Consider the following 21,693-nt stretch of genomic DNA (forward strand, 5'->3'; position numbering starts at 1 on the left):
TGGAGAGAGATCAACCCGACCTGGATGTCTCGTAAGCAGAGCAAGAGAAGGGTGTTCCTGGAGCAGGTAGGAAAGGCTCTTGTAACTCCACTCATTGAAAGAAGGAAGCATGTCCCCCGCACAGAAGTCTCAGCAGAAGTTGTGAAAGCTATTCAGAGTGCAGGAGCTCCTGATCAACCTGAGGATCCAGCTACCACAGCCACTTCCCCAGCTAGGGCAAGTAAGAGGAAGAGATGTCAGTTCTGCCCTCAAAAGAAGGACTGTAAAACACATACTGTGTGCTGCAGGTGCAATAAATATATATCTGCAAAGGCGGTACACTTGCATACTGCCCTACATGTGCTAATAGGTTGAATTGGTTATGTTATTTTTTATATTTTTGTAGTGTGCATTGTCCTAAATTGTTCAAGAGAAAAACAAGAAAGAAACTGAGTCATTGGGATGAATAAAGATTTTTCTTTTCTTAAGCTATACAAATAAAGTGAAGAGGGAAAACTGAGGTAGTCACACATTTTGTGATGAATGACAAGTTGTTTCTTCAAGCAAGATGAAATTTGGTGTTTAAAATTTAATTAAGCTGCTTATATGGGGGGTTTAGTGAAGACGGGTCATTTTGACCCGGAGGACACGGGGTGTATACAGGAAATGAGGACAACAGGAGGGTTAAATAGATTCTGAAAAATGAAAAGCAAGTTCCCGTTCAATTTATCTTGTGCGTAATCTTCTAAATAGCTGTTGTACTTGAAGGAAAAAAATAATTAGTTTTGGATATTAGACAAAAATATATATCAGTTGCCTGGATGGTAATTATAATTATTATTATATCCAATGCACTTAACGAAACAGGCTTACTCACCAACTCAAAACCACATTTTAACACACCACAAACAGGCAAGTAAAGGAATAGCTATAGCAATTTTAACACCTGTTCTACTTGCAGATATTGGATGTGTCAGCTGCAGTTAAGTTTGTAGCCGTAGTTTGATCCTTACACTAAAATTACATTCGTAGGGAGGGACGCAAACTAAAAAATGCATTATGCATAACTTATCCGAAGTTCCCTCCTCAGCATATGATTACAAGACATGAAGACAAAAGAGCAACAATAAAACTATATTCAAGGTTTCAGCTGAAGAACGGACAGTTTTCATCAGACGCCTCTCTACAAACTTCTCTTGTAACTGTTAGATGACGTTTCTGCTCCTTATCGTAAAAAGCTGAACTTACTGGTTTGTTAGATGATAAGCATGCATGGTGATAGAAGCTGGAAGACCCATTCCCATTATCTTCTTTCTTTATCCAAACATTCCATTAATGCCATGTTGTCCATGCTGCTTTTGTATTTGTAGAAAAACTGTCAACAGGTCAATATTCCAGAAAAAAATTCTCAATGACAGATTATAAATTAGAAGAAAATATGAACATTATTAATTATGTTCATAAACATATGATGGTAATTACTAACTTTTCTTTCTGTTTTGGCTTCTCATTCGCCATTGGCTGTATAGATGAATGTTGCCACCAATTAATCTTAGAAGTTGGCCGAAAAAATGTAATTCGGCTTGCCCTACTAGCTGGTCTCATCACAACTGGCCAAAGAGAAAGACAACACTGCTTTAGCAGCCATGTGCCTGCTTTCATTGTTACTCAACTGGAGCGAGAGTACGTCAGTAGGTAAGTGCTGCTGACACAGTTATTTCTACAGATATGACGGCTGCATGAACAACACATTATGTCAGTAACGATCATAGATTGATACCATATTGCCTTTTTTACTACATCAATGTAAGAAATAAATACCAGAATTACACTACGCTCCACTCTGCTCATGTGTTAACAGAAAGGTTGATCCACTTTGTTTTTCCTCTCTCTCTTTCCTGTATTTAGACGAGAACACCAGACCAATGTTTTTGCATGCGCATGCCATTTGGCTTGGTAAGCTGATCAGAGACGTCTGCTCCAAGCTGCTAAGTGTGCAGAGCTGTCTCCAGTTGTGTGGTGGTGCGTTCATGTGCTCAGAGGTAAACCCACCTATCTATTGATGAAGAACAGCTTTTTTAAGCTGCCATTCTTAATCTGATTACATTACTGTTTGTCGGCCAAATGTCTGCATCACAATAGCGTTGAATGCCCCACACGCAGACAGGAAGCAAGCGGCCCTTTCTCTCCATCTCACACAAGGACCAACATCGTTTAACAAAGAACTCTCAATATGGTGTCACCTCCATAACCTTGGCCAGAAAATAGTGAATCAGGTGGATAAAGATTGCGTCCTCCGTGATGTTTCTCCCAGAGTGCCGTGCACACACAGCATTTCTAAATTGGCAAGAGTAAATGTTGAGGCCTGGATGATTTGTACAGGCCTGGGAAAAACATCCTCCCAGCCAGCCATGTCAAACAAGAGGAACGTACGTCTGACTTGATCCCAGTATGACTAATTGGTAGATATTGTTGGTGCTCAGTCTGCTTAATGGGGGAAGTGTCACTATCTGGATGTGCAGCACCCATTGACTTATTCCAAATGATACAGACGTCGGGATCACAATCAGTGAGTTTCAAAATAGGGATTAAGGATTTTTTTTTCAGCTTTCAATGTCAAAGGCCTTTGACTCCCAGGGCTGCGATCAGATGCAAATAGGCATGTTCGCAGGTATTTCTCATGTCAAACACTCTCTCACTGATATGAGTGTTTGAGATGAAGGATACAGGAGCTGTGCTTTCGTGCACCTTCATTGATTGTAGGCCTACATTGATTTGACTTCAAATCAAAGACGTTATTTCACAAATTCAGAGCGTAAGTATTTTTTATTTAGAAGTTCATTTAACATGCCACAGTCCTGTTAGCATGTAGACCAACATGCTTCAGTTAAATATAATGTTCGATCATCAAGGATCATTCTAAAAATAAGAATAGTCTCATACTGTGAAACCTTGATAACCCTTGGTACAGTTGTAGAAAGGACTGTGCTTTACAGCTGGAGGTCAGCCCAGTTATACCGATGCATGCTGATCCATGGCATGAATGCAAGTCTGAAGGTTAATTGCTACCAGATGTTCATCCCCACAAGTTTGTTAATAAGAGTAAAATCACTAGTCTCCTGCAGCGTGCCTAAGGCTGGCGCATGCTTCTGCGTCTTTGCGCGCAGTCCTGTCGATGCGCTCGATTAATTTCATGGTTCAAAAGGGCTTGCGTGTGTTGCAGAGCAATTCCCCGCCAGAACACCAGGTGGAGTAACGTTTTTTCTCGAAGACGACCTAGAGAGTGACGTCTTTGTGTGTGGAAGTCGTTGGTTTGTTTATTTATTTATCGTAGGCCTTATTGCCCCGTGCATCGCCACTGCTGCTTTTTAGCGCCTTTATCGAGACATTTGTCCCGTGTTTTCCTCCACAACTTTGTGTTCCCCTCGACCGGCAAACTGACGTTTGCAGAGATCTCCCTCCATGAATCGGAGGCCATTCGCGCCTCCTTATAGTCCGCCAATGACGGGTTGTAAAAGTGCTCATATTTACTGATTTTTTCTGACAAAAGCTCTTCAATCTGATCTCTCGTAAGTTCTCTCGTGAAAAATCTTCGTATTAATAATGGCGGTATTGTGCTATTAAACCGGAAGAGTGAGACTCCGTAAAGGATGTAGTTAGCAGACCAATCGCAGCCTTGCGGGCTGCAGGAGGCTTGCGTAGCTTTTGACGCTAGTCTAGAAAAATGGGTTGACGCACGCAAGCACGCAAGGAGGTGTGAAAAGGCACGCAAGGAACACGCAAGGGGGTCTTGCGTCTGTGTGTCCTTGCATCTTTCTGAAAACGCAGAAGCATAAACTACGCTTTAAGCTTTAGTAAGCTCTCGTTTATAGAGCCTGAAAGTTAGTACATTGCTCTCTGGTGATACATATTCTATGGTTAATCTTTGGTTGGAGACTGATCCACTCATCAGCTTAGATTCATTGTGATTCTAGATAATAATGTAATGTATTCCATCAGACTACAGTACATCCAAATGAGGACCTCAGTGTTCTGAAGATGGAAATTCGACTCATCTTGTTGTAATTCTAATACCGCTTTGAACCAGAGGCCTCCATCATAACATGATCTGAAAATGGAAGGGTGTTATAAAGGACCCTGGGCAGTCAATGTGGTTTGCACCAGCCAACCTATTAGCTCTATCTTTGGCGAGTGTGCCACCACTGGCGTAAGTCCCGATAGCAGTGATTGATGATGCTCTAAGTTCATTCTGATTTTGGCTTACAAAAATAGCTGAGCAGTGTAGCTTCAACCATTTGAAACAGGGAAACATACTGCATATGGAAGTTTAGCACAGTTTGAAAATCAGATCAGTTCTGTCAACAGATTCTATATCCAGTTGTGCATGAAAGAACAGGAAAAACAGCCAAATACTTTGCTACGGTATCCTGAACATGAAGTGTATCTTGTATGCTTTATATATTCTTAGTTTAATCCAACACTGCATTTTCAGATTTCCTATTAAATGTCAGCTGTCACTTAATGTTGCATTTCCAAAACGACAGAATTGTGTGTGCAAGGTTGTGTTATCTGTGTTGCTCTGCTGGAAACTCTCACAGCTCTGCAGCACCACTAAATCTTTGATTGGACACTCTTTCCGGTTAAAAACAGTGATAAACTGCTTCTGGGATTCCTAAAGTGGGGGAAAAGTTCACCACCAGAGTTTTAGGCCAAAATGGTATACTTTTCTAGATTTGGATACACAGCCAGAGCTCACATTACTCTGCATGATAGAGGGGAGTTGAGGAGCTGCATCATTATCCCCAAAACCGACAGGCCCACCTGTATGTACGGGATTAACTAGACACCCATGAAGCACAATGAGTTCGGGGCATTCAGAATAAGTGGCTTTATTGACAAAAGTATTTTATCCAAGGACATTTAACAAATTTACATTCAAATAAAACTGATACCTTTTAAGTTGATGACCCTGCTGCCTTTGTATTAGTCACCTGACAAAACTAACCTCTAGCACTTCATTGAGTGAGCAGGGAAAACGACATGCTGTAAACAGGGTTTGGGGAATTAACTCTCCTTTATGTGGGAAGGTAAAAGACAGGATGGACAAGAGAACCAATTACTTATGAGTTGTGCATGAACAAAGGCAGATAAATATTCAGTTATAATCCACCAGTCTATAATCAAGATGACAAAAACACAATTTGAAGTAGGAGGTGGAGGTTGAAGGGAAGAGAAAACATACATATAAATCAAGACATGTGAATCCTAGGACATCAGCGGCTTTGCGTGTGTTTGTTAATACTTGATTTGTAATATTGTCCTGGGATTTCATTGGATTCTTCGGCCTTAAGTCAAGATATCATTTTAAGAGATAAGACGTGCTTCCAGTCTTTGGTGATAACGAATGCATTCCGTAAAAGGAATGTTTGTTTAGAGTTGTTTTTTCCTGTCTTGTCAAGAGTTAAATGGAAAGATTACTCCCACTATAGCCCCACTAGCTACTATAGGCTGCATATAAAGCCAGTCTTTTGGTTAGCTTACATGAGCAGCTCACTTAAAGCCTAACCTTCCTTCTTTTTGGGAAAAAAAGAAGAAAAATGCGAGGAAAGATTTGCTCTTTTCTGCCCGCTGTGAGTCACTCAGCAATGACAGCCAGACTCCCAACCCACATAAACAAATCGTTTTACATACCTGCATTTACTTTGACAATCATGTACTTTAACACATTATGTTTTCCTTTTGTAGATCTTCACAGGGCTATGCTTCACATTATATGGGGCTAGATATTGAAAACATTTGGGGGTTAAGCCAAGCAATATGAACCGAAGACGCCGCTGTTGGTGGAAAAGGAACCTCTACTGAAAATTAGCATATTCAACCGCAGAGGGCCAAGTTGGGGCCAAAAAAAATTGTATAATTCTGGAGGTAATCCATCCAGTCCTCAAGTTCTGTCTTTGTTCATTGATTTAATGGGTTTTCTTAGCTCTTTTTAGAGTGATGGCCGCCTCTAGAGAACAGAGGGCCTCTGGAGGGTGCTTAGGTAAGTGTAATGGATTCTAAAAATTCACTACAGTCTCATTATGAACAACTTCCAACTTTGGATAGTTGAAAAGTGATATTAATCAGATCTTTATCAGATCAGAAGTTAAGTTACTTCTTTTGTCCTAATTGCTGAGATGTTCACAAAACGATCATTCATTCTCAATTCAAGAGCAAGCAGGCAGCTGGTCTAGAAGTGATTCATATAATGGTTCTGCTGTAGTGCAATTAATAATGAATGCTGCTAGCTGTCCCGACAGACTTTCAACTCGATATATAGCTAATTTGCTTGTGAATGTGTTCAGATGAAATGTTTTTAAGTATGCTTTGTTCTGCCTGTCAGTTCTTAGCTACTAACAACAACAACAACACCATTTCTTAACTTTATCACAATTTATGCAAGTGATATGTATCATTACAAATCATTACAGACTCAACTGTCGTCAAATAGCGCACTATGCAGATTCTGCATCATATTTAGCCTTAAGGTCATGCCTGTAAAGGTCATTCTGAAGTTAGGAGATGCTAAAACTCACAGCCCTTGAGGAGGTACATAAGACAGCCCAATAATCATTCAGTATCAATGCAACGGATTTCACTTCATGTTTTGCAGACAAAAATCAGTAAAAAAAGTATTTCATCGGAAAAAAAGATCATTCCCTTGTAGAAAGATTCATCATAAATCTTTATGGAATCAGATCTCAAGCTTATTTCTGTAATGCATAAGAAGCCACTGGTTGATCTCTGCTCCCTGTTGCCCCTGTGGGATCGATATCATGGAGCCTTGCAGCATTGAAATCCCCTCCAATCAAAAGTTGATCATCTGGAAGATTGTGGAAGCCAGTGAATCTCACTTGCTGAAAGAATTTGGAGCATCGGCACAATTATAAGCATTTTCAATGTCATTGTAAGCTAATTTATAAAATATTTACCTATCACCTCCACCCAAACAAGTTTTGTGTCCATGAAATTTCTTCTTTAAGTACACTTTGGAGTGGCCTATACATTCCTGAGAGGAGTGTATAGGCCAGGAGGAGTTCTATGATAAAACATTATTCATAACAGGTATGACATAGTATGCAGTATGACCAACTTATCATGATTTTATCCAACTCGTGCAGTGTAGTTATTACAAGGTAAATCATTCACATGTGGTCTAACTAATGACAGCACAGTGCAGAGGAATCTTCAGCAAACCAGCCGAGCTCAGCTGGTATATTGCTAAATATATCAGTAAATTCCTGTGATTTAGTCACTACAAGGAAATTGGTAACATTGTGCGAGCAAGCAAATTGAAACAAATGAAACTGCTTTAATGAGTAAAGGGCCTGTTCTGTTTATAAATGGTAGCGAGGGTGATGCAAGAAGTTAATAAGAAAGGCTCAAGGATAAAACCAGGATATTAATTCATCTTTAAATATTGCCCCACTTCTTCCAGGGGTGAAGAACTGTACATTGATGAAGAGGTATTTTCTTATTATTGTCCGAGATTTATCCTGAGCTATTTGGCCGAGGCAAAGCAAGAGGAGCTCATCCTCTGAATGCCAAACAAAAGGTTAAAATGAGGATAGATAACCAATTAAGGAGATAGAGAGAGAGAGTGAAAGTCTCTAAAGAGGGTTTAGTGGGGCACCCAGGGTTCCTTCTCCGAACTGCAAGTAATGTGGTGGATATGGTCCAAGACATGCTCATAGATGTTTCTTTGGACCCCTGGTGGCACAAGCAATCCCTTGATAAGGGAGATTAGGTTTCTTTGGAGAATTGAATATCAGACTCGCTTCTTGTTTGCTTTTGTGTTTATCCTCCTCCTTTTCTCCCTCCTTCTTTCCTTTTATATCTTTCTGATTCACGAGTTGACTCCTACGAAAAAACTGCGTCTGGGGGGGAAACAGAGCTTCTTTCGGTCGGCCCCAAATTAGATGTGCATGAAGCTGTTTTAATGGGGTTGAATCATACTGCAATATAGATCTTCATCCTCTATTGTCTGTTTCTGTGCAACAGAGGCAATATACAAGAGATACTATATGGGCATGCATATTTTTTCTTTTTCAAAATGTTTTTATGTCTACTGTGAAACTGACAGCTGTGGAATGATCATTCAGTCCTAAGAGACCGAATGAAAAAAGGAGACTTCATTTGTGGTTAGACTTTACCTTCTCAAGCTTGTGACCCCAATCTTAATCACCAGAATATGGAAAATACATCAGTGGTACCGGTGGTCAGGTGTGAGTCCTCATTATCTCATTACATTTTTACTCACCTTAGACAGAATCACCGGTTCCATTTCTTGCTGTATTGATAATGACAGTATCCAGGTAGGGATGTGAATCTTGATTTCTCTCCCAATTTGATCGCGTTTCACCGATTGTATGTTGTTTTTAGTATCAATCACTGTACATACACAAAAACAACTTACCTAATCCTGGTTGTACCAGGAGTAGGTACAACAATATTGACCTAAACTATTTTTAGAATATTAACCAATTGCTGGAGTTTCAAATAGTTTCAAGGGATTATTGAATTTTAGCTTAAAATGCCAAAATATTCAATATCATGTGATGAAAAAGGGCATTTTACACAGGACTAAGACAAAATGAAAAAACAGCTGACTAAATTAAGAAAGAAAAGCTGAAATGTTTGGTGTTGTTGAGTAAAACATCACTCACTTTGATCCTTTTTATATTTTATAGCAGAGAATGTAAAGAGTGACGAACATTTATTTTTATGCTGCAATTTGGCCAAGGCACATCATTTATTTTCTCTTAAAATGCATATACCTTTTATGTTGTCAGATAAATTTACATTTTGTTGCAGTGAACAGGGAATGGCAGTCCAATTCCGGCATTGACACGGCGAATGCAAATTACACATGACGACAATGATGTACCGTAGGTGACATGTACAGATATTATCTCCCTTCTGTAAAGGACAAAAATTGCCTGAAGGGAGCACATGTGAAAAAAAAATTTGTTGGATGCAGAAAATGGAGAGAAATCATAGCCGTCTTTGATATTGAAGCACTGGGCGTGAAAGTGACGGTATTTGAGAATTGCTCAGGCGTCAGGCCGTTCACCTCTAATGTCAGAGATGATTACACACTAAATGTAGTTATCTAGTGCCGCTGCTAATCATTGTTAAAGAATCTGCCCAATTTTTCACCTTGAACTGGTTGTCATGCGGTCGATGACCCTCTTACCTTTAAATCAAGCTGAAAAAAAATGGTGATGGCATGATACCATCGGGCAATCTACCGCGCTCAAGGGCATTTGGCTTCCAGTCAAGTTTAGTCTTTCACAAATGATGTGAGAGTAGCGAACCTCAGGATATAAGCAGAATTATTGACAGAGAAACTTGAGTAATTGAGAATGAGATCACCGGAAACATTAGAATGATCAGAGGGATGCTGGTCATTTTCCTGATTAACGGTAATTGTTGTATGTAGTGAATATGAAACCTGAGAAAAAAATCATTGAAATTGTCATTTACAATAACAGCCTAAAGCCCAATAATCTTGGACGACCAGATCGGACAAAGCAAAGCAGCAAATCCACCCAATTGAGCCGCTGGAACCATCATGTTTCGTCATTATGATTCAAAACCAATCAGGGCTGCAAGTAATGTTTTTCTTTCATCATCGATGATTCATTTCTTTCAGTAAAGTGTTCTTCACGATTTCTAAGAGCCCAAATATTGCATCTTTTGTGAATTTTGCATGACAGAAAACAAAAAATGTTTTTCCAAATAGTTAACACTAATACATTTATTGACCAACTGTTGCAACTTCATGAACTATTAAGGCAATTGAATTATCATATATATTATAATGTTTTCCAATCTAAGTACACTTTTAACAAGGAGTTCTACTAAACCTGTACTAACGTGCACAATGTTCTCTGTGGCTCTGTAGAAAGTTTGACGACATTACCTGATGTCATCAGTCACAACAACGACGGATTCCGAGTGTTTTTAGCTGAGCTACAACAGACTTCAGATTTCCTGGATGTGATGTCATGTAGGCTGGTTGTGTTTTATGTGCAATGCAATGCTTAGTCACTGGATGACCCCTTTTTTTGTTGAGTAACTAATTATATGGGCTCTGAAGGATCCGTCTTCGCTGGCTATGCAAAGATCAGAAGAATTAACTTATTGCGTTCTTCTTTAAATTTGGTCAGTTGTCCCATAAATACTCTTTGTGCTGTCCACGTTTGTATGTAGATGAACATCTGTGGCACACTTGCTTGGGGTCAAACAGTCTGTTGTTGTATATTATGGATGTGGTTGAATTGTAACTTACATTTTGGAATAGCTTTGTCCCTGAATGGACGTGGACATTGTTGAGCATATATGATATGAGTCCAAAGCCATGTCAAATAGCTAATGTAATGACGCCACATGTAACACGTGTGCCTGCGTGCACCTGGATGCTGATGTAAATATGCGCAAAATAAAACCAGTCAGTGCAAGTTCTCAAACCAAGGAGATGATGGCGGTCTGTCCTTTTTCTCCCGTGAATAATGATACCTGGACGTATTAACTGACCACGTTGGCGACTGTACTAACGGTAGACTGCTGCAGGAATGTCTAACGCTACAGGTTATGGGCCCAGTCATGCAGGCCAAAGGTGGTTCAGACTTTTATTCGACGGTGATGAGAAAAGTTACGAACTCTGGGAAACAAGGTTCCTCGCGCACATGGAGTTACGCAGCCTCAGAGAAGCTATCCTGGAAGACCCACAGATAGATGAGGAGGACGAAGGAGCTCTCGTGGAAGATGAGGCAAAGAATGGTGAGGCGTATGCAAAACTAGTGCAATGTCTAGACAACAAGAGCTTGTCATTGGTAATGAGGGACGCGCAACGTGACGGAAAAAAAGCGCTAAATATTCCCCGCGAGCACTATGCGGGAAAGGACAAACCCCGCGTTGTGAGTTTGTATTTTGAACTTTCCTCGCTCTACAAGGCTAGCAATGAAACTGTCACTGAATATGTTTTTAGAGCCGAGACCATATTCACGTCATTGAGAAGAGCAGACGAGGATATTAGTGATGCACTTCAAATAGCCATGGTAGTAAAGGGGCTTCCTGATTCATACAAGCCATTCGTCGTGCACATCACCCAGACAAATGACACTGTAACGTTCGGCGAGTTCAAAACCAAACTGCGAAGTTACGAGAGGACTGAGAAATATGGAAAGAGTGACGTGAATGTTGAGGAAGACAAAGTGATGAAGACTAGCGGGGCAACAAGGTCACGAGGACGAGGAAAGAAAATGGACCCGGCTGATGCCGAGTGTTACACATGTGGTGAAAAGAGACACATGGCCAGGACATGTCCTGACAGATACCAGGCGAGGAGAGAGAAGAGAAAATGGGACACACCACAGCGAGGCAGGGGACGCAGCCGAGGACAAGGCCGTGACTATATGAAGCGAGCTGATGGAGAGACAGAGGCAGAGCAAACATCTTTCTGTTCCAGAATGAGTGTTAAGTCCCTAAAGTGTCTAGGGGTGGAGGACGTAAACAAGTTCAAATAATAAACCCGGGAGATCTGGACCAACGGCAAAACAGGATATTTAATGATGGAAAACTCAACACAAAGTAACTGAGAACAATCTCCAAAAGGAAGACAAGTACGCCGTATAGCTCCTTCTTTACTGGCTCCCAAAACCTCCTCACGGCAGCACCTCACAACCTCTCTGGTTCCGCTCTGGCTTCCACTGAAGCAACCCGCACTCTGGCTTGGCACAGCCATTTAATCCCATTCTGATCAGCTGCAGGAGTGACATCACCAGCACACCTGAAGAAAATCACACCCACTCACACACGCACGCACACACACACACACAAACAAGGCACGTAACAATGAGTGACTGTCCCACACAAAGACAAAACAAGAAGGGTCTCATGGTCGACTGCGGCGCCACAACACACATGATCAACAACGCCACAAAGTTCAAAACAGTAGACGAGAGCTTCAGACCCGAGGACCACATGATTGAGCTTGCCGACGGATCTAAGGTGAGCGGGATGACCAAGATGAGGGGAGACGCCGAAGTCTACTTGCTGGACAGCGAGGGACAACAGGTGAAAACAAGGCTCAAGCAAGCACTCTACATCCCATCGTTTCCACAAAACATCTTTTCATTCAAAGCAGCGACGACCAACGGAGCTGAGGTCCACTTCAAGGACGGTAATGACTTAGTGAACCACAAAGATGGTACCAAGTTCAAGATGGACGTGTATGGTAGGCTGTATTACCTTAGCACTGTAGAGGATGAAAATGTTGATGAAGTGTATGGTTGTCATGACATTCAAACGTGGCATAAGATACTGGGTCATTGCCATTTTGATGATGTTGCAAAATTAGAAAAGGTGGTTGAAGGAATGTCTATAAAAGGGAAACCTGACAAGTCCAATCAAAACTGTGAAATATGCACACAGGGCAAGTTTACACAAAGCAGAAACAGACAGGCAGACGCTAAAGCTACAACCGTACGAGAGCAAGTTCACACAGACCTATGCGGTCCTATAGAACCAGCAGATAAAGATGGGTACAGATATGCAATAGCATTTACTGACAATCACAGTGGAATGATTTTTCCATACTTTATTAAAGCAAAAGGTGACACGACAAAAGCTACAGAAAAATTCATGGCAGATGTAGCTCCATATGGAAAGATCAAGTGCATAAGATCTGATAACGGTACAGAGTTTACCGGGCAGGAGTTCTAGTCTTTACTTCGGAGTAATGGGATAAGGCACGAGACAAGTGCACCCTACTCACCGCATCAGAATGGAACTGCCTAAAGAGGTTGGAGAACCTTATTCGAGATGTCTCGATGCATGCTGTTGGAGAGTAACCTCCCAAAGCAATTATGGACACATGCTGTACAGACAGCAGCTCAAATCCGCAACAGGTGCTACAGTAAGCGACTAGAGCAGACACTTTACTACGTTTTCACAGGGAAAACACCAAACCTATCCAACATGAAGTTATTTGGCTCTCAATGCTACGTTTATCAACAGGATAAGAAAAATCTGGATTCAAGATGCAAAAAGGGGATCTTTGTAGGCTATGACAGATATAGTCCAGCATATAACGTGTATTATCCCGAGACAGGAAAAGTCCTAAAACATAGACTGGTGAAATTCATCACCAAAGGTAGCACAGACAGCCAAACACAGATAGTTTGTGACATGGGAGAAGACATTGAGAGTTATGGAGAAACACCACAGAAGGCAGTCAACCAAAATCAGGGACAGCCGAAGGAGATTAAAGAGTCAAATGTTGAGAACACTGAGGCAGGTCTAACCCAGACAGATAGTACTCAGGGAAAAGAGGGGGAAAAGAGATACCCGATGAGACAAAGAAAAGCCCCAGAATACTTAAAGGAGTACCAGTGTAAAGCTGAGTGTAATGACAACGAAAGTGAAAATGTCGATTATTTCTACAGAGTGGCTTATGATATACCTAAAACACTTAAAGAGGCAATGGACTCTAAGAAGTCAAAAATGTGGGCTGACGCGATGGGAGAGGAGATAAACTCTTTAACAGAGAATGAAACTTTCACTCTGACCCCACTACCAAAAGGCAAACAGGCAGTGGGAGGTCGCTGGGTATATGCAGTAAAAGAGAGTCTAGATGGATCTGAGATTTGTAAAGCCAGATATGTCGCGAATGGGTATAGTCAAGTGGAAGGGATTGATTATAAAGAGACCCTTTCACCGACAGCCAACATGACATCTGTACGAGCACTAATGCAGGTGGCTGTACAGGAGGATCTTATTCTACACGAAATGGATGTAAAGACTGCTTACCTCCATGCTCCAATAGACTGAGGTATATATGGAACAACCGGAAAGTTTTGAGGTCAAGTCAAAAACAGGAGAACACTTTGTGTGTAAACTCAACAAATCATTGTATGGTTTAAAACAGTCTGGGCGTAACTGGAACATGTTACTGCATGATCACCGTACAGAGAATGATTTTGTGCAAAATGATGCTGATCACTGTGTCTACAGCAGAACATCTGGGAACAAAAAAGTGATTCTGTTAGTATGGGTAGATGATTTAATCATAGCAGCGAGTAACAACACCTTACTCAGTGATGTGAAGGAAATGTTGAAGAGAAGGTTTAAGATGAATGATATGGGTCCACATAAACACTTCCTGGTTGCGTTGATGTCAGACAAGAGTGAGGGAGAAATCAAAATGACTCAAAAGAGACACGTAGAGAAGATATTGGCAAAATCTGGGATGTCCGATTGCAAACCAAGATCCACCCCAGTATATGGCGCTAGCAGCCACTACTCAAGAGAGCATGTATCTTGTGTAACTACTTAAAGGAATAGACAGTAGTAACCAGCATTTACCAGTCAAGATCTATGAAGACAATCAGTGGGCAATAGCTTTATCCAAGAACCCAGTATGCAGACAGAGAAGCAAACACATAGATATAGTGTAAGTATCACTTTATACGGTCTGCACACGCGGAAGGGAACATATCTATAGAGTACTGCCCTACTGCAAACATGGTAGCTGTTGTACTTACCAAGCCAATGACAAAAGCTAAGTTTGAGAGTTTAAAGGGATATTTGTTTGGAGAGTGATGTGAACTGACAGGTGTAAATGTTTTGAAGTTTCTAGAACACTGTTATTATGCCAAATGTTTTATTTTATTTTGTATTTTTGTTTTTGTTCTTATTTAAAACTACAGAGAGTTATACGCATGTCTTTCAGTGGGAGGGTTGAGCCTATATGATATGAGTCCAAAGCCATGTCAAATAGCTAACGTAATGACGTCACATGTAACACGTGTGCTTGCGTGCAACTGGATGCTGATGTAAATATGCGCAAAATAAAACCGGTCAGTGCGAGTTCTCAGACCAAAGAGATGATGGCGGTTTGTCCCTTTTCTCCCGTGAATAATAATATCTGGACGTATTAACTGACCACGTTGGCGACTGTACTAACGATAGACTGCTGCAGGAATGTCTAATGCTACAGGCATTATGGGAATATCTATACTGCTTTTTTGTCCAGCTTCAGTACAATTCTTTCATTCTCCACTGAGCCATATGTGGGGGTGGGAGGGGGGAAGATAACTTGTCATTAATGCCGAGCCTCAGTTCTCTTCGGAACAGGCAGTGTAAGTGGGGCACTGAGAGATGTGGATGGAGAAATCATGTGTCCTTTCTACTGCGATGAGGTGCAGGAGCAGGAAATAGGGGTTGCCGGTCAGCCTGACCTCTTCACTTGCAGTGACCCCAATTCACAATATTATTGCGTTAAGGTCAGATTGAGCAGAAACCCAATGTGAAGGAAGAGAGGTGTGTGCGACCAGACAAAGACCATGCAAAAGAGGCAGGCGAAGACAGCGATCGGGAGTGAAAGTAAGAAGTTATCTCAAGTCATCCAATGACTTTATGTGGGCAAAAATTGAATGAAGAGTGCAGTGAAGCCTGCTCTTTGTTCTGTGGACCAGAAACCTTGTAGAACAAGAGACTGTCACTACTTGTCACAGTGAATATATACCACCTACTTCCACCCTGCCTGCTGTGCTTGTTCCTCCTTACGCCTTGTCCTTGTACAGTTTCCAATAGCAACCAGCTGAACCAAAAGAGATTTTTCAGTCGGCAGATTATTATGAAAGATATCTGGTCTCCGTTCCACGGCATCTACCTCTGTACATCGTTTCGTAAAATGCTGAACATTTGTACTCTCGAGATCACTAAGTTTGGTAGCGAGAAAAGAGCTGTGAGGGGTGCTGGGTGAGGAGGGAGGAGGGAGGGCAGGTTGTTGCACAAGTCTGTTGCCATGGGGATTCTGGCGCAGTGACTATGCAGTAGTGCGGCTGCGGGAGTGGAGGATTTCTTTTTGCGAGGGAGACTCCGGCAAAAAACAAAAACTGTTCGTGAGTTTAAGCTTCAACCACCAATTATGTGGAGGGGGCATTTATTTTAGAAAGAGAGTTGTGAAGCTTTACTTTGACCGGAAGCCTGGGCCTGCCACTGAGACCTTTTTAGTGTTTTCATACTACCTCACCGTCTCGATTAAATTAAGGATCGGTCACCACGCGAATGGTTAGCAGAAAAATCCATTTCAATAAAGGGAAAAAAAGGGAGAGCTAATGAAGGCTTCATAATTGCATGTTCCCTGGATAAAAGTGTTAATTAAATACAAAGGCTGCATAGAAAACAGTAATTTATTGGTCGAGAAGAGGAGGCTGCTTAGAGTATTGAAGATATAATCAGCAGCATGGATGAATACATTTTAATTAATAATAAATATACTATGGATATGTACAAACATAGATACATATATTTATAAAATCACAACAAATTTCAACCCTGCCCTCAATACAGAAAATTAATAAAAGATATTGGTCTTCTTTGGATAACCACTCAGGAAAGGTGAGACATAAATATAATGTCCCTGTTGGCTATCAATGATATTATTGAATTGGTTTGTGGTGATGTGTTAGGGTGTAAATAATGGAAAACAGATGGGATCAGTCACCATGTATTGTGAATCCTACACTGTATAAGGTATGAATGTAGTCGCTCTGACCTCAGCCAAGGGTTTATAAAGCTCAAAGTGAGCTTGATTTAAAAACTGTTAATGTACCTGCCGCACTGTTGTCATGAACAGCATTAGCTTTAGAGATCAAAACAAGGCTTTAAACATACATATTTCTGCTCTGACATATTAAACATAAGGATCTAAGTCTCAAGTGGCTTGGCAGAACTGAATTACTTGAATACCGGAAAATATATAACTAAATTACTCTACATTCACATGCGCGCATTTAACATTTAATTCAAGTATCTCACTTCTTCTTTTGCTTCTTCTTCTACATCAATTCATTCTTTCTGGTCTGTATTGGGAAGAGGTCATATTCATTTTCAAACCTTGAAGAATGTCATGAGTATGTAAACAAATAAAACTATTTACCGTTTAAATGACATGATCTGATGCATAGTGTTCACCAAGACTGCAAATTCCTATCTTTTGCACCATAATCTCACTCTGTGACCCACCTGACGTCTCTTGCCATAAGTAGGTGATAAAGGCCTTGTGTAATTGTCAGTAGTACCTGGGATTTGGATACACTGAGACTTTCAACCTGTATGACATTCTCCCATGAGCCTTAAGACGGCACAAGCTATTAGGTCCACCGTTTCTGATATGACAGATGGGAGGGATTTAATCCTCCCATTTCCTTTGAGTACCTTTGCAGACCATGCATTTTCATTGGTGAATAGACAGCAAGGGAGTTCAACAGTTAGAAAACTAAATACCTGAATGCTTCATTGAATTCCAAAAGAAAATGAAAAACAGAATCAATATTTGGACATTTATGCATTTTACAAGTTAAGCTTTTTGATTTGAGAATCAACACAGGAGACGGAGATGAGTTGGTATTGAACGCAATTAAAACTTCAGCTGAGTCTCAATAGGGGCTTTGATAATGATACAGATGAGTTGGATATTCTACACAGCATAGTGCTTCCTAAAAGAGCAAGCATTTTAGTTTTTCTGTAAATAGGAACATCTAGAACCTAACAAACAATGACCATATGTCATCCCCATGGATGTCATCCTTTGGGAGGCCAAGGCTAATTGCCTTCACACCATGAGTTTTACCTTCATGGTACAGATGGGATAGACTTGGGAATTTGAATTTGCTCCCCCATACAAAATAAATGTGTCTAAAACCCAATGCAGCTTTTTGTGGCATTTGTTAACATTAATATCTTGATGAAAAATACCTCCAAAAGCCTCCATCACTGCTGTGACGCTGAGAAACATATGTTCAAATACAGATGTTGAGATCATGCTCAAGATGAAATCGAATATGGACCCAAAGCCCCTATGGCCAGAGTTGGAATATCAAATGCAGCTACAACGCACAACATAGATCCCAACATAGGATCTTAGGACACTGTGTAACCACAGGAAACTCTTAATTTACATTATGTAGCTAGGTTCCTTTAATTGTCACTGTTGTATTTGGCCTTTTTTACTGTTTACTTCAACCGGCAAATTTTAATTCCAACGAAAGACTCGATCATCTTCACTTATAGGTTCCTCCTCTTGCTGAACGTGTGTTTACCGGTGGGGGGAGAGTTTGGTTGGAAGGGAAAACTGTCCAGGCAAAGACAATCTACCCTATTTAAACTGTTTCATTCAAATGCTTTAAGCAACAATGTTCTCACCAACACACTCTGAAGTTGCTGGGCTCCAAAAGCAGGTTGACAACCAGAGGGCCCTAACGAAGAAAGGTGAGACATACAGTGTGGTCATATGAGAGAAGTGGGGACTGAGAAAGACGTGTGAAGGGGGGAAGAAAACAGAGATTTACAGAATCTGTGTTTTTACCTCTGATTCCACCTGGAAGGCTGGCCAGTACTCCAAGAAGTCCTCCAGTGATCTCTTTTTCCTGAACCATCTCCTGGCAGCGATGGGCTAAGGTTGTCAGCATAAGCTTTTCTATCAACAACAGGTTTCTCTCATTCTTCCCCACTTCATTGACAACCTGGGGTCTCATTTCTTCCACCCTGCTCTGATGCTCTCCTCTGGGACAGTTTGGAAGGCACTTCACTTCATCTTGTCCGGCTCTTTTAACATTGGAGTAGGGATTCTCATTGTCAGAGTTATATCTGCTCCCTTTGCCTGTGTTGATAAGTTACTCTAGACTTCAAGTCCTGGGAAGCTTGGTCGGATAATCTCCCATTTAAAATGTGAGGCCCCTCTTCTATCCTCACCATCGACTCACATAACCGGGCTCCTTAGGACATCGATGGGCTGTAACGAGAGCAGACCCGTGTCCCTGTCATTTTGGTAAGATATGAAGGTGTGCACGGCACAAGACGCAGATATCCGAGGATGTCTATATCGGAACTTGTGCATGAGCTGCTGTCTGTTTCTGATCTGAAAACTTTCACTGTGCCTTTCTTTAGTAACTTTTGAATGTCCTCTAGATAGCTTAGTTGTCCAGTCAGGTTACTCATACTGCAGGGTAAACTCAAAGTCTAGGCAGGGCGTGACTTTTATGGGTAAGTCTATAGCAAAGTAAACGTGCAGCAGGAATTTCTGGGGTATTGCCATAATCTGATGGACAGATCCATCCATAACGGATTGAAATGGAAAAAACGCCTGTTTTGTTAAATGGTGTAAATACATAACAAAATTAAACCTACCTTAAAATGGAAGAAGCCGGATTCTTTACTGTGGCGTTTAAATGTAGGTCACAAATTAACGTTCACAGATATAAATCTACTTTCAGTGTAACGGTTCATGTTCACTGTGGGAAGTTCCTATGTTCTCAATTTTGTTCTTGGCCAATAAATGTGGAATCTCCAATTTTGTCAAACTGAGCACTAACGCCCCACAGATACAAGCGCATCAACTTCATAATTAGTGCTATCAATAATGATCTTTGCTGTTCATGTGCTGTTAATCATTTTGCTCTCCTTTTTTTATGTGCTCCTTTGCCACCTCAATAAACACTGAAACACACATTTGCTGAATTTGTCTGCGGATGTGGTTTAAAGAATGATGCCGTGCTGAGGTAGTGTGCCACCATGTGCTGATGCCTAGTGTTTTTAATACTTTCCGTTTACCATTTAAGCAGGTCATGTATTCAAACAATAATTTTTTTGCATTCAAATCTCAGTCCACAAATGGAGAAGAGAACCAAAACGGCAACGCAGTCAAGGTAGTGATGAACATAGTGAGGTACTGAACTCAGGAAAAACCTCCTGAAGCATTTTTCTGTGATCATGCAGCTTAGTCTCAAAATAGTGGATAGAATAGTCATCAAATGTTGGACAAAGCACAAGCTCTACAATGACTTTGACATCAAAGACATTGTCGACAAAGGAAAAATCATAAAGGGGCAATCTGGAAAAAAAAGAAGTAAAAATGATCTAATCATAAATGCAGTGGAAGCACTCAGAGTCTCTACAATATGCTTTTTAGTTAGCCAATGCCACCAACGTTCCTCTTTCCAGCAGTGTTTATTGAGATTGGCTTTGGTCGGTTTTCTTAGTATGGGAATGACACATATTTCCTGGTGTAAAATATCATCTCCTGAATAAACATAGCCAACTACACAGGTACAAATGCCCTCAGAACGATTATGCCGCACACCAGGTGGTGAACCACTAGTTGTATGAAAATACTGCAAACTCTCTTTCAAGATACAGTCCACCCTAAACCAAACTGACTTTGTCTTCTTCCCATGCATAACAACACGGTCATGACTGCCTTTGTTCTAAATCCTTGTGTAGCGTTACAAAATCCACAAAGGGCCGGAAGCCTGCTAATGCCAGGTCTGATTCAATGCATAAAACATTGACCCAAACGGATCACGGCCGTCAATGAATACACCATTTTGTTCAAGAGTGCAAAACTCTCGTAACAAAGGAACACTTGCTGTTTGAGAGCCACACCTGGAGAATGGATACCTTACGTAGTGCTGCGCGGCTGACTGACTGATCGATCAGCAACAACCTAATATATACTGAACACAGTTTATGGATTTCCTATGAAGTAGATCTGCAATTGCAGAAGACAACAAATAATTGATTTATTATTATGTAATCAATATATAAACATTTAAATTCGCCTGATTCTTGAGGACGCTTGCTACTTTGTGTGGCAGAGTGGCTCCGCTCACTTCAATCTCCATGTTTTTGGGTGTTCTAAATCAGCTGACTTTCCATCTTTCCGTCTTTTGTGTCTCCCCCTTCCGCGTCATCGACGGCGCCTGCCTGTCTGCCGACTGAGGTTGGAGGTGGAAGCGTGGCCTTCAAGCCGATACAGATCCCCTTAGGCGTAGCATCCAATTCCTACGGTAGGCTGTCTAATCTGTACTGCTTAGATGCACATGGGCCTCGTCCAGCTGTTTCATAGATGCCTCTTACTTTTAATTTGCAGCTAAAGCGGCGTCGTTGTGGTGCACCACCCTGGCGTGGGAGCACTAAAGCTTCTACGTCCCGCCAGTGGCTCACCTGCTGAAGCAGGCCTCTAACCAGTGCGGGACCCCCCCCCCCCCCCCCACTGCTGTTCTGTCTGGGCTGTTTTGTGATTTAATCATTCATTTCTTTTTGTGTGTGTGTGTGTGGGCCTCCTGGCCGGTATTACATTGCTAATGGTTGTTATTTCTTGTTTTGATGTACAGGAGCTGTTGGTGCCACTGGTAGGAGTGACTGGCTGATCCCGGTGGTGGTTCCCTTCATTTTTTTGTTGCAGTGCACCTGGGTGTCAATAGTCTGTGGTTTGTTTTGTTTTTCACGTGTGGTGGAACATTAGGCCCCTTGCCCCTCAGCAAGTCAACTCCGCCAGTGAGCCCTCAGTCTCAGCCCCCTCATGTATGTTGCATCTCATGGTAACCTGAATGATTGAGAACGTGAGAGATTTTATTTGAACTTTGTGATCGCGACTGCATTTTAAGAAAATAACTTAATATTAAAATAAACTTGTATAATTTTGTTTATGGAATCACGTCTAGTGCCTGTGTTGTCCGGTCATTGACCTGAGACTGGTGGTCCCTTTTTAATTCCTGGGGTGAAATTCCCTAAGTGGCGTTATTTGCTTTTAATAGTAAAATTCCAGATCTTTCCTCTGATGCCACATTTGCGTCAACTTCGGCCCACAAGAAAAGAATATTG

General features: G+C 41.3%; 1 long non-coding RNA gene across 1 annotated transcript; it reads left to right on the plus strand.

Annotated features, from left to right (window-relative positions):
- The first annotated feature begins 15,097 nt into the window (after positions 1-15,097).
- On the plus strand, positions 15,098-21,523 carry LOC144406332 (uncharacterized). The gene is made up of 2 exons (XR_013467609.1): positions 15,098-20,876; positions 20,960-21,523. It is a non-coding gene; the product is annotated as an uncharacterized LOC144406332 (long non-coding RNA).
- The last annotated feature ends 170 nt before the right edge of the window (positions 21,524-21,693 follow it).

Source organism: Gasterosteus aculeatus, chromosome 4 (genome assembly GCF_964276395.1).
Source record: "Gasterosteus aculeatus chromosome 4, fGasAcu3.hap1.1, whole genome shotgun sequence".
In the NCBI taxonomy this organism is placed as follows: domain Eukaryota; kingdom Metazoa; phylum Chordata; class Actinopteri; order Perciformes; family Gasterosteidae; genus Gasterosteus; species Gasterosteus aculeatus.